The sequence below is a fragment of the Eupeodes corollae genome, chromosome 1 (assembly GCF_945859685.1).
Source record: "Eupeodes corollae chromosome 1, idEupCoro1.1, whole genome shotgun sequence".
In the NCBI taxonomy this organism is placed as follows: domain Eukaryota; kingdom Metazoa; phylum Arthropoda; class Insecta; order Diptera; family Syrphidae; genus Eupeodes; species Eupeodes corollae.
Window position 1 is genome coordinate 309,813,422 of NC_079147.1, and position 13,531 is coordinate 309,826,952.

A 13,531-nucleotide genomic window follows, 5' to 3' on the forward strand; every position below is an offset into this window, starting at 1 on the left:
AAATGATGCGTAATGGCTTGAGGATTGTCTTTGCTTCATGTACGGCAATTTTGCACATTGCGAAATTTTCACAACTTTGAAGATTTTTTTCTGACGCTAAATGATGACAAACCTTACCAAGACATAAATGTTAGCACTGTTTGACATTTTCAACTGTCAAATTATTTTAGGAAGATTGCTTCTGATTTCTCACACTAAAATAGTGTTCTCGAATTTCTTCATACTTTTTTAAATTCTAGAAGATACATTTTTGTGACATACAAAATATAAACATTGTATAATTATTATGCTCTTGAGGAGATAAAAACGAGTTGTTCAACAAAACTGATTCATTTACAGGTGTTAAAATAAATACCACATTATTGGGAAGAGAAGTAAGAACTAACTCGTAAAAGTCAAAACCTTTTTTTCAAGTATTTATCTATCTTTGATTCGTTTGCCATCAAACGATGCCTTATTTGAATCAAATCACACATAAATTTATATGCTTCATACCACATTATGCTCTGTTTCGTGTTTTACGCATTACAAGTAGCGGATAATGTCTTCTATGTAAAATGTCACTTGTTTATTGTAATCTTAAACAATCCCTACCCCCAATACTTTATAACATCGCCCCATTTTTATCTTTAACGAGAGTCTTTTGGGTATTTTTGCAATCTAAGAGTGTAGGTACCTTTTTTGCGGTGAATAGTACGTTTTATAGATTAGAAATGACACCAAAAAGGGTTCGTTCATATTGACAACCAGAATGACAAAGAAATCCAAACAAAACCCTCAGGAGTTATATGACGGCAAAATGAAACGAACAAAATAAAAATACTGCAGGAAGCAGGAAACGAGAATAAAGAAAACCCATTACACAGATGTGATTGATATCCCCAGTCCCAACAGGGTTGCTCTTGCTCCTTGAAATCGTAACCACTTCGTGATCGGCTTTGGTGGTTTTTCGTTGTAGAATAGTAAATCGGAATCCGTGCCACCCCAACGGGTATTATGGTATACTGATGAAGCAGAACACAACAGGCACTTCATGGTTGTTTTCTTTTTTTTGTGAGTTCTTGTTTTACTTTCTCAGAGAAATTGGTTTTTGGATGTCCTGGGAAATAAACAAACTCCCATAGATAAAGCAGTTTCATCTGATATATTCCAAAAAGGACACACATGAACGGACAAAGTAGAGGCCTCTTATAGACTCTTAAGCTTTAGCTCTTATTTGAGGATAGCTTTATTTTTGGAAATGATGACTGCATTGAAAAATTGTTGATTGATAATTTCGCTTGTTCGTGCATAGAAACACTTAGCCTTTGTCCACTACAATATGAATTTTGTGTGTTTCTGAACAATAAAACTATCGATTTCGAGGGTTTTTGTTTTAACCGGAAATAGTTAAAATATTCCACTAAGTGTATATTATGCTTATGCATGTACATACATATATTGATTCGAAACAAAAATTACATCCAATTCGGAAACTTTTAAGAATCCCGAACAAAATATCAGCACAAGGATCCGTTTGATATGTGAAATTAAATACATTTTTTACTACGAGCAGATTTGGTGATAGTTTTGTTAATGATTCGTCGTAAACGCTTTCGATAACAATTGAATTAATAAAAGGATTTATTACGTTAAAATAAATAAAAAAATAAAGCTGGGATGCGACCCATCGCGTCTGTCAATTTGTCTTGTTTAAAAGTTTGTAGGTGTTGTGTTGGGTTTATTCTTACAAATTTTAAAATTACCGACAATATATTTTTATAAAAAAAAACGGACTGTTGAATTTTAATAAAAAGTGTGTCGAAATAAAAAATTTTTTTGTGAGATTAAATAAGTTTGAAGCCAATATTTTAAATATTTGAAAAGATATGTGAGTAAATTTTTACCAAGTTTTAGTATTGTTTTTTTAGGTTTTTATTTTTTGTAAAAAAAACTGTCAATTCGATTTTTTCCAATTTTTTCCAAATATTTCTTATAACAACTTTTGTTATCTTTATTTAAATGGAAGTTTCTAGATGTGCTCAATTCCAATTGTAAGCTAATGAACCAAAAACATTATTTTTTTTATTTTTCTCTAAATTTTAAAACAGTTTGCATTTCGAATACTGTATTGTCAGACTGATTATTATTATTATTGGTAAATTGAATTCAGGTAAAAATTAAATTACTACTTTGTCATTTGATATTTATCTTTTCGGTAAGATAATTTAATTAAGGTTCTACCAAAGCACTGAATTTTAAAAGTTTCAAGAGTCTTAGTGTGAATTGTGAACCATTTATTCGATTCATGGACTATTAACTTATAGGAAGTTTTATATTTACATTCAGACGTTTCGATGTCCTTACGTTCTGGATACCAATTTTCTTCGTCCTTATCCCAAGAACAAGTAGAGATATCAGCTTCACATCCATTTTGGTTACAGATAATAACACCGAATGATGCAGAAAAGACTTTTAAACAAATTTAAAGGGTGTTTTTTCTCACTATAGCAATTAAAAAAATGGTAAAAATTGATTTTTGACTCGAATATCTTTTTAAAAATGAAAGAATGTTTATTTAAAACTTATTTTATCTTACTCAAAACATTATTTTTTTATTATTAACTACAATTTTTAGAAAAATATAACTGTCAGGTTTTTTTTATAAAAAATAAGAACTTACAAAAAAAACACGCAAAATTAAAATATCTAAATATTGATTCGAAAAACAATAAACTCATAAGAAATGGGGTTTGAATCAAGTATTACGAGAACATATTTATTAAAAAAAAAACGGTGTTCAGGAAAAAACAATTCGACTGTTAACAGTCAAATAATTCTTCTTCAAAATTCCCATAGCAATAAAAATAGCTTCAATTTATCTTCTTTGAAAACTTATAGCAACTATATATAATTCGTAGTTGCTCTATGTAGCTCGGATTATATGGAATCTCGATTTATTCGGGAAAATATGCGTCAAGACAAGGTGAAATGGTCATCTTCTGATGAGCGCAACCTAAACGGGGCGAACCACATATATGAACACTTTTATACTGGTTTATATTTATTTTCGTGATTTTAAATCATATTTATTAAAATAAACGGTGTTCAGAAAAAAACAATTTGACTGCCAAATATTTCTTCTTCAATAGAAAGATAATGACCTCAAGTTTTGTATTTTACACAAAATATTGGAAAATCGCATCACAGCCTCTTTTTGAATAATCATCCAACGCTGCATCTTAAACTGTATTACGGGTTCTAATGATTTCATATTAAATTCAGTATTCAGATTTAAACTTATGTATTTAAATAGACCCTTAAATTGTTTATTGTCATTAATTTTTCTAAAAGGCTACCTGTACTTTTATTTGAACTCCTTTGTGTTTACCAACTTCTCATTCAAAAGCCGTATCTGCCCAAAATTTCATTCTCTTTGGGTCATATGACAAAGCCATTTAATGACCAAGAGCGTTGTAAAAGTCATTATTAAATTAAATACTCTTGGAAAACTTTGATCTTGTATTTTATCAGTTCTTCAAAATGTTAATAACTTAATTAAACTTTAATACACTCCACAAATATCTCATAAAAGGCAAAATTACGCCTGGAATTTATGCTTTAAGTTCAAAAGTGTCTGTCGGTACTAAAATACATTTTCTGAACAAGGCCAGTTAAAAAATTAATGTGAAGTGAACTATAGCGCACATGTGGTGAAATATCACCACCAAGATAAAGCATTCGGAATTTCATTTTGTCTTATATTTACAGCATCCATACTGCACAACTATTCCACCACCATCAGACTTAAAATTTACGATGCAGTCACTTTGGCGAAACCCTTTTTCTCTTTTTTTTATTTTTTTGAAATCACAGCATGTGGGTTATGGTTTTCAGACTTTACGAGCGAAACAAAACTTACTCGTACTGCACCCCAAGTAATATTGATTAAATCCTCGCTGAAAGTCCATCGCTATTAATGCGTCCCACTTCCCAGACGCCCACCCCAAAAATATATTCCCTATGGCACACATTGTACCTCAAACGTGCCTGAACTATAAGTTCTTCCCAGAATAACTTAAGGAAAATTATGTATGTGAACTTAGAAAACAAATATTGAGCATTTCTTAAGCTGGGATCAACAGAAATAATGCATCAGAGTTGGGCATTAATCTCATAAATCTGTATCCGCATTCCGCAGGACTATTATATGTGCATAGAGGGTGTGGACGTATAGAGTAAGTGAAGAGTAGATATATGGCATAGTATAACGGTCGAAGGACCCATCATCGCATATTTTTATATTTTCAATCTTTTGATTTTATGGTGGCTTTCAACGTCCGGCATAAAACACTCTTACTTGTTGCTTGTGGATGTGATATCACTCGTTTAAGGATATGGATTGGATGTGGCAGGCGACTTGTGGTGGTGCATTCATATTGAGCTTTGTGCAAGGACTGATGGCTTTTAATTAAATCTAAAAGTAAAAACAAGCCAAGTGAATTTAATAAATCGTTGCGGTCGGTCAATATGGGTGAAAGGACACGAACACGATGTAAAAGTGTATGACCTTGTAGATCTTGTATGTAAACAGTGGGAGTTGTGGCCTGTCTCCTTTGTTTGATGTTAACAACTTAACTAACGCAGAGGGCAAATTAATTTGTCCGGCTAAATTGTCGTAATAGGGTTCGCCGTTTGATTTGTGTACAAATGCCAACCAGGTCACAATTTAATTAATTAAAAGAAGCTCAATTGGTTGAAGTTTACAAAAACATTAAAAAAAAAAAACAAGTGGCAAAGTAAATTTAAATAGAGTAAGAAAAATGAAATGGTTATATTTTGTACTTTGTGTTTTAGAAATTTGATTGAAGGTAATTTAAATAAATTATTTCATATTCCTGCAGTTATAAAGTGATTAGCGTGAAAATCCTTATGGTTAAATACCTTAAGGGTTTGAAATCAATTGACAATATGAACTCCTGAAAACTTTGCAAAAAACGGCCGGTTTTAAGGAGACCACAGAACAGGGGTGTAAAACCTTTGTAATCTAATGACTACGAATACTGGTTTTTTAGAAAACCATTAAAAGAGAAAATATTTTTAATTAAATTTATTTTCACAGTTGAGTTACAAACAGGACTTTTAAAGGTTTTTGTTTAATGGTAATAATTGGTCAACAAGTTTAAGTAGCTGGCAATCAAATTATTCTCCTAAAGTTTTTGATGGCCTTATTTCGAATTCGACCCCTAAATCAATTTTTCAAGTCAGGTTTTTGAGATCTTCATAAGAATAGAGGCAAGCTTTTCTCGTTTTTTATTTTCCGATATTTCTTTAATGAATGAGTTATGTTTTAAGTTTATATTGCAAACAAAATTGTTTATTTAAGTAAATAAATACAAGTTTTTGGCTGATTTTCCGAAGAAGGTCTTAAAAAGTACATGTTTTATTTTTGTCCCATGAGCAGAGACAAGATCTAATATACCTCTAATACCCTTTAAAGCAAAAAATCTTATGCTTTAGGTAAATACTGGTTTTATTGTTTGGTGATTAAAATAATTTGTAGTAATGTGTGCTGCCTCCTGATTTCTGAATTACTTTAAGTAACCTTTTGTGTATCTATACATGGAGTGCATATAGCATATACATATTATATCCATCAGGTGGGTCCAAATTAATTTGTTTTTATCGGAAAAGACGACGGTATGCCAAGCTTGATTCCCACTACGGTATATGGTCTGCCTTCTGCATTACCCAAGTAACAGTCAATCTACTAGCATTTACCCCACCTTCTGCCTTGAATTTACTAAAGGAAAACCTTTAATTTGAAGCCTGTTTCTTTCTTCACCTAATTTTGCTGGCTATGAAACGGATGGATTTTTCGAGATACCGGTAAGCCCGAATCTGGCATATTTCCTCCTTGGTTAGACCCTTACCTTCACTCATACTTCTTGATTCTATTAAATTAATACTCGTTCTAAGCTCCGAAATAATCAGAGTATCTTTTTTATCTGATTTAAAAAACGCTAAAAGTTAAATTTAGATCTTACCCCTATTCATGTGACACAAAAAATCAGAAACTTTGAATGACCTTCTTCCGAAAAACCGACAAAAAACTTGTATTTATTAACTTACCAAAATGTTTGAGTTTTTCAAAATACAATTCGAGATGATTTAAAAATCTATAATCCCAAACTGTATCATTCCGTATCTTATCTGTTTTTCGATGCTGTTCTAAACGGGAAAACGCAAAACGGCATACAATTTATTTATGTTGCAATTAACTGAAATTAAGATAAAATGATTTAAACTGTATTTAGAAAAAAAATATTTGTACTTTGTTAAATCATTCTACAATATTTTGTTAACAACTATTAACAACTGACCCAATAGAGAAATTATAAGGTAACATTTCAAATTAACACAATAAATTCCTATGATGAAGTATTGTTTGGTTAATGTGGTAAAAATATAACTGTATTTTGTTGACCAGTTAATTTCCATCTCAAACTATTGTCTATGAGATGAATGTGATGAATTTTGGTGTAGAGGTTCATTTAAACGTCCTCATAAACGAGCACTAGGTATACCATAAATATCGGAATTATATGAGTTACAATAAACACATTGAAACAAACTATAGTTTCCGAGTCAATTTCAAAAAAGAGTACTTGACCCCTTTTCACTTTTAACCAAATTTTCTGTAGATACAAATTTTGTCAATGTAAATCCATTTTTTCTTGCATTATTCCTTTTATAAAAGAATGTGGTTTCTAAGCGCATTAAAGGATATACGAGTTGGAATAGTCATGCATTAAAGATAACCTGCCGTGATCAGAGAATCCCTTAAGAATATAATTTGTGCAGTCGTAATCGAAAATCTTTTCTTTTTAATCCCGAAATTTACCAAATGTCTGTTGCACATATAGGCACCCTAAGCTCGTCTCCTTCAAAGCTAAAAACTGGACAAGGTTAGACCAGATGGACGTTTCATACTTCACATAAATTATGCATAATATCTTTGCATTCCCTACGACTATTTCAATGCCTTCCCAAACAACAATAGTTCTGCGTGTGCACCGTTGTTTCTATTCCAATGACTGTTGGTCCTAGAGCTTTATAATCAAAAGGTACTTCACACATCCAAGATTTATCCTATCTTGCTTTACAAAATGACTTGCAGTATATATTCGTAGCTCTGGCAAAAGATGTATGGCATCAATTTTAATTTGATTTACGTGGAATTTTGTATACCTACGCTTGCTCCAGAAATACACCAGATTTATGGTTAAATTGGATAAGAAAAAAGAGAAGAAATGAATTTTTTCAAATGTGGTATGTGGAAGTAACACCCTGATTTATTCAACAGCAATATGTCCCTCTGAAAACCATATTTCAAAGGTCCTTTAGTAAGGAAAAAAGGGACTGCAGAGTGCAAGTACACGTATACAGCGGACGTATATTCTATACGCTGATTTCCTTGCTAGCTTACTAAAAGCACTCTCTCCAATGTTCTTCTCAAAAAATGGTTATCGCCACCACGCAAGGCCTTTTTTGGGAAGGAAGATAGGAAAAAAAAAACGAAAATCAATATGGCACCTAAATGTGGTACTTCCTTTTTGTTTCCTTAAATCTCCTTTCAGACTCTCGTGCATAAATCTTTTAGGAACACAAAAAAAATAGGAACAATAAGGCTGAGGTCAATTTTATTTGTGCTGGAGGTGAATGTCTATCATATGCTATCAGTCGAGCTAAACAAAACCATGACAGAGCACAGAGAAGACACAACCAGGGACCAGAACCAGTGAGAAGGAAGCAAGTACTCTTGGTCTTGTTATTTTTATATGTCCTCTCCTCGTCGTCGTTTGGTTGACATTCTTCGTGAAATTAGATTTGTTCGCTATACCTTCCCCAACATCAGCCATCACCCAACTTTAAAAAAGGACTTGCAAACAACTCTCCCTTACGCTAGGATCCTAGAATAGAGTATGCACTTTGAAGACCACGTTGTCGTCGTCGACGGATTTCGTCAACAAAAGCCCGTCAGATGACTTGCACTGGAATTTTGTAAAAATGCATCTCTTTCTCATTAAATCAGAAGTTAGCGGAGTGATTTCTAGTGTAGTCAAAGACTAATTTGCTGCCAATGTGTGTGTGTTTGATTTTTGATAGTATTTGAACTTTTTTTAGAAAGAAATATTGATGCAATAGATAAATTCTAATTCAAAGTTTTTTTTTTTAAAAAAGAAACAATGCATTTGAAATTTAATTTATTTAGTAAGTTCATTAAATTTTACAAAACCGCTTGCTGTGAAATACCATACAAATTTAATTTAATTTGACTCAAGGCGTTCCAATTTTGTACTGTTCCAATGGCATCATTTGAAAGAGTTAAAGATGAAAATCAACAGCACTGATGAGATTTCCTTATAGCTTTAACTGGCCCTTGACTATACTAATCAACCAAAAATAATGAGATGCTGTATACTAAAATTCTTCCAGAAATATCTATAAGATCTTTTTGTTAAAACCGGGAATTACTGGAAAATCAGACGCAATAGGGCAAGTACTCCAAATCACGATATCCGTGGAGTGATCGTTAGTCCATAGGAATATCACGAGAGAGGTCTTGGATTCAACCCTTGCCTGAGACACCTTAATGTTTTTTAACGACTACTGCATCTTGAGAGAAATTTTCAAATCCTTTAAGAGTAATTCCGATTTGGCGTTCATAAACTGTAGGTCCCCTCCACTCTTGATATGACTCGCACAGAGGAATTGTTGAGACCTGGTATTTCAAGGACTTCTGCTTCACCTAATTTATTTATTTATTTTGCTTTAAATACATTTTTTTAAGCAGTACTAATCGGCTCTTCGAACTGATAAGACGATCTTCCGTGCGGTGCGAACAAAAGAAATGCAAAATTCTTAAAAGAAATAGATCCCCTTCTAACGTTGAAGACATTTTGTCTTTCAACAATAAAAGCCGGAAAATGAATACTAACGACACTAACAGATACGGGTTTTATACTCCCTTACAATGTCATCCTGATACGGATCAAGATCTAGACATTGAAGATGAAATTATAACACCTCCATTAAAAAAACTAAAACCCCTACGATTTGTGTTTTGCAACATAGCCTTCAAAGTGTGCATGCCTTACTAGTTAAGTATAAAATTGAAGACTATTTTACAAAAAAAGTTTCAATTGGCATACAAATTAAGTGCGGTTCAGTTGATATTCATAAAAAAGTTTGTGAATTGTTAACAAATAATAATTGGCAGTTTTTTACTCATGATCTTCGATCTGAAAAGCAATTTAAAGTTGTTCTTTATGGGCTCGATGAGATCCCAATTAATAGCCTTCAACAAGAGCTTGTTAATCTTGGCCTTAAGTGTATGAACTTAAAAATGATAAAAAAACAACACCAACTATATATAGATGTATTCTATTTAGTGTTTCTTGAAAGTGGTTCTATCCGACTTGCTGACCTCAAGAAAAACTTTAAAACTTTATTCAAAACGCAGGTTAAATGGGAATTTGCTAGAAAACAAGAACATAAATTCACTCAATGTGTCAATTGCCAAATGTTTGGCCACGGAGAAAAGAATTGTCATATAAAAACCCATTGTGCTATCTGCTCCGAAAATCATGAGACAAGCAAATGTGATTCAAACAAGATTAAGTGTGCTAATTGCAACGAAACTCATAAGGCCACTGACCCCGATTGCATAGGCCGAAAGAACTTTCTTCAAATGAGGCAGCGATTATCTATGAGACATTCAAAACGTAATATACCACCCATTTTAAGTGCGTATCAAGCTCATCGTGAATTCATTCCTAACACTTCTGATTTCCCCCCACTAAAACCTCATCGTCAAAATATTATGGCTGACACAACGCAATCTACTGGAGCTGTTGCTCCAATGCAATCAAATGCTTGGGTAGCAACAACAAAAAACACATCAAGTACAGACACTAGCGAGCTTTTCTCTTTAGAAGAGATTAACAGGCTTACAGCAGAGATGATCACTTTACCGAGTAAATGTATTACTAAGGCAGATCAATTTAATGTAATTGCACAATTAGCAGTTAAGTATTTATACAATTCAAAATGAACAATGTAACACTAAAAATAATATGTTGGAACGCTAGAAGTGTTCGAAACAAATATATTGAATTTTTTGCTTTTATGAGCAAATATAATATAGATGTTGGCCTAGTTTCAGAAACTTGGCCTAGTTTTAGTGATAAATTATCTAATAGGAATTATTGTTGTTATCGTTTTGACAGGAATGAGAGTAGAGGTAGTGGCGTTGCCGTCGTTGTTAAAAAAAAATATTTGTCATAAAGTTTTGCCTAGAATTAATACTAAGTTAATTGAAAATATTGGAATTGAAATTCCTTTTAATAATGGGTCATCTATAAAAATGTATTCAACTTACTTTCCGGGAGGAGCTGCATCACCGCAAAAGCGCTTTGATTTTAGTAATGATATTAGGAAACTTATTAGTTTAAATGGTACATATTTAATTGGTGGTGATCTTAATAGCAGAAATAGACATTGGAATTGTCTCAGAGCCAATACGTGGGGTAATCTACTTTTTGATTTAAATACAAGGCATTCATTTGATATTTTATATCCACCTGAACCAACTTACTACCCTACAAATAATCGTGGCAATCCTTCAACATTGGATATTTATCTAACTAACATGCCCAGACTATTTAGTCAACCCATAGTTCTAAAAGAACTTTGCTCAGATCACTTACCAGTTGAATTAGGGGTTTTTGGGTCACCTTTTTGTCATTTAAATACAATTTTTGATTTCAAAAACGTCAATTGGAATCTTTATAAACGCAATTTAAGCAACAAAATTCAATCTATGCCAAACTTTCTTTCTGAGGAAGTGAGTGAGAATGGCATTGACGAAAGTATTACTTATTTCACAAACTCTATTCATGAAAGTGTCAATGAAGTTGTACCAAAAATAACTTTACGTTGTGAAAGCTCAAATAAGTTGACTTTAGAAATAGTTCGATTGATTAAGATACGAAATATTTTACGAACAAGATGGATGAGAGTAAGAGATTGTGGCTTGCTCTCTGAGGTTCAAGAACTTAATTCACTAATAAAAAAGTTGATTAACACTCACAGAAATAATTCTTGGAACCAAAAACTTCAAAGTCTGCAATATGCAAGTAAACCGTTCTGGAATATAACAAAAATCATTAAAAAAAAGCAAACTAATATTCCTGCTCTCAGAAGTGACAACACTATTAAAGTATCGAACTTAGAAAAAGCGAATGCTTTAGCCAATGCTTTTTACTCCAGTCACTCGAACCTAAATAACTCGATAAGTTATCATCAGTTAGAAACTATGGTTGATGAATCTCTTCTGTATATTGAAAATAGCATTATTGAACAAAGGAATGATTTTATTTCCAAAAAAGATATTCGTGATGTTTTGATAAATTTAAATGCAAGAAAATCTGTGGGATTTGATGCTATAAAAAATCTTTATTTAAAAAATCTCCCAAAGAGTGGAGTTAGGTTTTTGAAGAAATTATTTAATAGTTGTTTAAAACTTAGTTTTTTCCTTCGACATGGAAAAAAGCAAAAATAATTCCTTTATTAAAACCCGGCAAAAGTGCTTGCGAGCCCACTCACTATAGACCAATAAGTTTATTAAGTTCACTCAGCAAATGCTTTGAATTATTGATTAAATCTAAAATGTTAATCCATATAAATCAAAATAATCTACTGCTTCCAGAACAGTTTGGCTTTAGGCCTTTTCACAGTACTGTTCAACAAATTAAAAGAACAACTCAATATGTTAAAAATAGCTTAAGCTCTGGAAAAAGTACCGGTTTGGTACTTTTAGATATTGAAAAGGCATTTGACTCCGTCTGGCATAAAGGGCTCATACATAAATTAAAAACTTTAAATTTTCCTTTATACATAAAAAAAATTGTAAAGTCCTTCCTTTTTGAGAGGCAGTTTCAAGTTACTGTGAACAATGAACTTTCCGATTTATTTCACATAAATGCAGGAGTACCTCAAGGGTCTGTTCTTGGGCCAATTTTATACATACTGTATACATCCGATTTCCCGAATTTAAGATACTGTGAAAAGGGTATTTTTGCTGATGACACGTGCATTTACGTATCAAATTCACTAGGTTCCGTTATTGAAACCAAGCTGCAATACGATCTAAATGTAATTAATTCTTATTTCAATGATTGGAAAATAAAAATCAATGGTGATAAGACTCAGGCTATCTTTTTCACAAGGAAAAGAAAGTCTTGCCTCTTACCCAATAACAACATCCATATCGATGGTAAAATAATTGAATGGGGTGATTCCGCTAAGTACCTCGGGGTATTCCTTGACTCTAAACTTACTTTCGGATTCCATGTACGTCAAGTTGTAAATAAAATCAACGTTACAATAAAAACGCTTTACCCTTTTATAAATCGAAGATCCAAATTAAGTATTGAAAATAAAATACTTATATTTAAATCCATATTTCAAGCAATTATGTTTTATGGCTCTCCAGTATGGAGTAAATGTGCAAAAACACATGTAAAAAAATTGCAAATAGCTCAAAACAAAATTTAAAAATGATGCTCAACTTGCCTTGGCACTTCTCAACGCAGGATCTTCATTCTGCCACTAATATTGAGCTAGTCCAAGATAGAATTTCAAAGTTAAATGTAAAATATATTCTTTCATGCCAAACATCAGAAAATTTCTTAATTTCTAATCTCGATTTTAATTAAATTCTTAAAATAAAAAAGAAATAAAAATATAAAAAATAAAAAACAAGTGATTTTATAGATGCGTTTATTAAATTAATAAAAACAGTTATTTACATTTCGTTCTATATTTATGTATATAATACATTTGTTCTAGTTACTTTAATTATTTATTATTTATTAGTCCATCTATTGTTTATATAGTACATAGTTGTTAACTTATTAATTTAGTTGTTTACGTATTCATTTATTTATTTATTTGTTTGTTCATTTATAAATATGCTTTGTATTTGTAAATTTAATCTCTTGTTTTTATGTATTTATTAATTTATTTATTTATTTATTCATTTATTTATTTATTTATTTATTTATTTATTTATTTATTTAATTATTTATTTATTTATTTATTTATTTATTAATTTATTTATTTATTTATTTATTTATTTAATTACATATTTATTTTTATTTATTTATATATAAATGTATTTATTTATTTATTTATTCATTTATTTATTAATTAATTAATTTATTTATTTATTTTTATTATTTATTTATTTATTTATTTATTTATTTATTTATTTATTTATTTATTTACTTCTATCAAAATGAAAAGACTGATTTAACTATTAATAAAAATAGTATTGTACTGTGATATTTATATACAATTGTTAGCATTATTTCTTTTTATTTTATTTATATATTTTGTTACACAAACTGTAAAATAAATGTATCTTGCAAATAATTTGTTTAGAAAAACTACCATCTCTACTCTCGTTCCCACCTTAATTTAAACA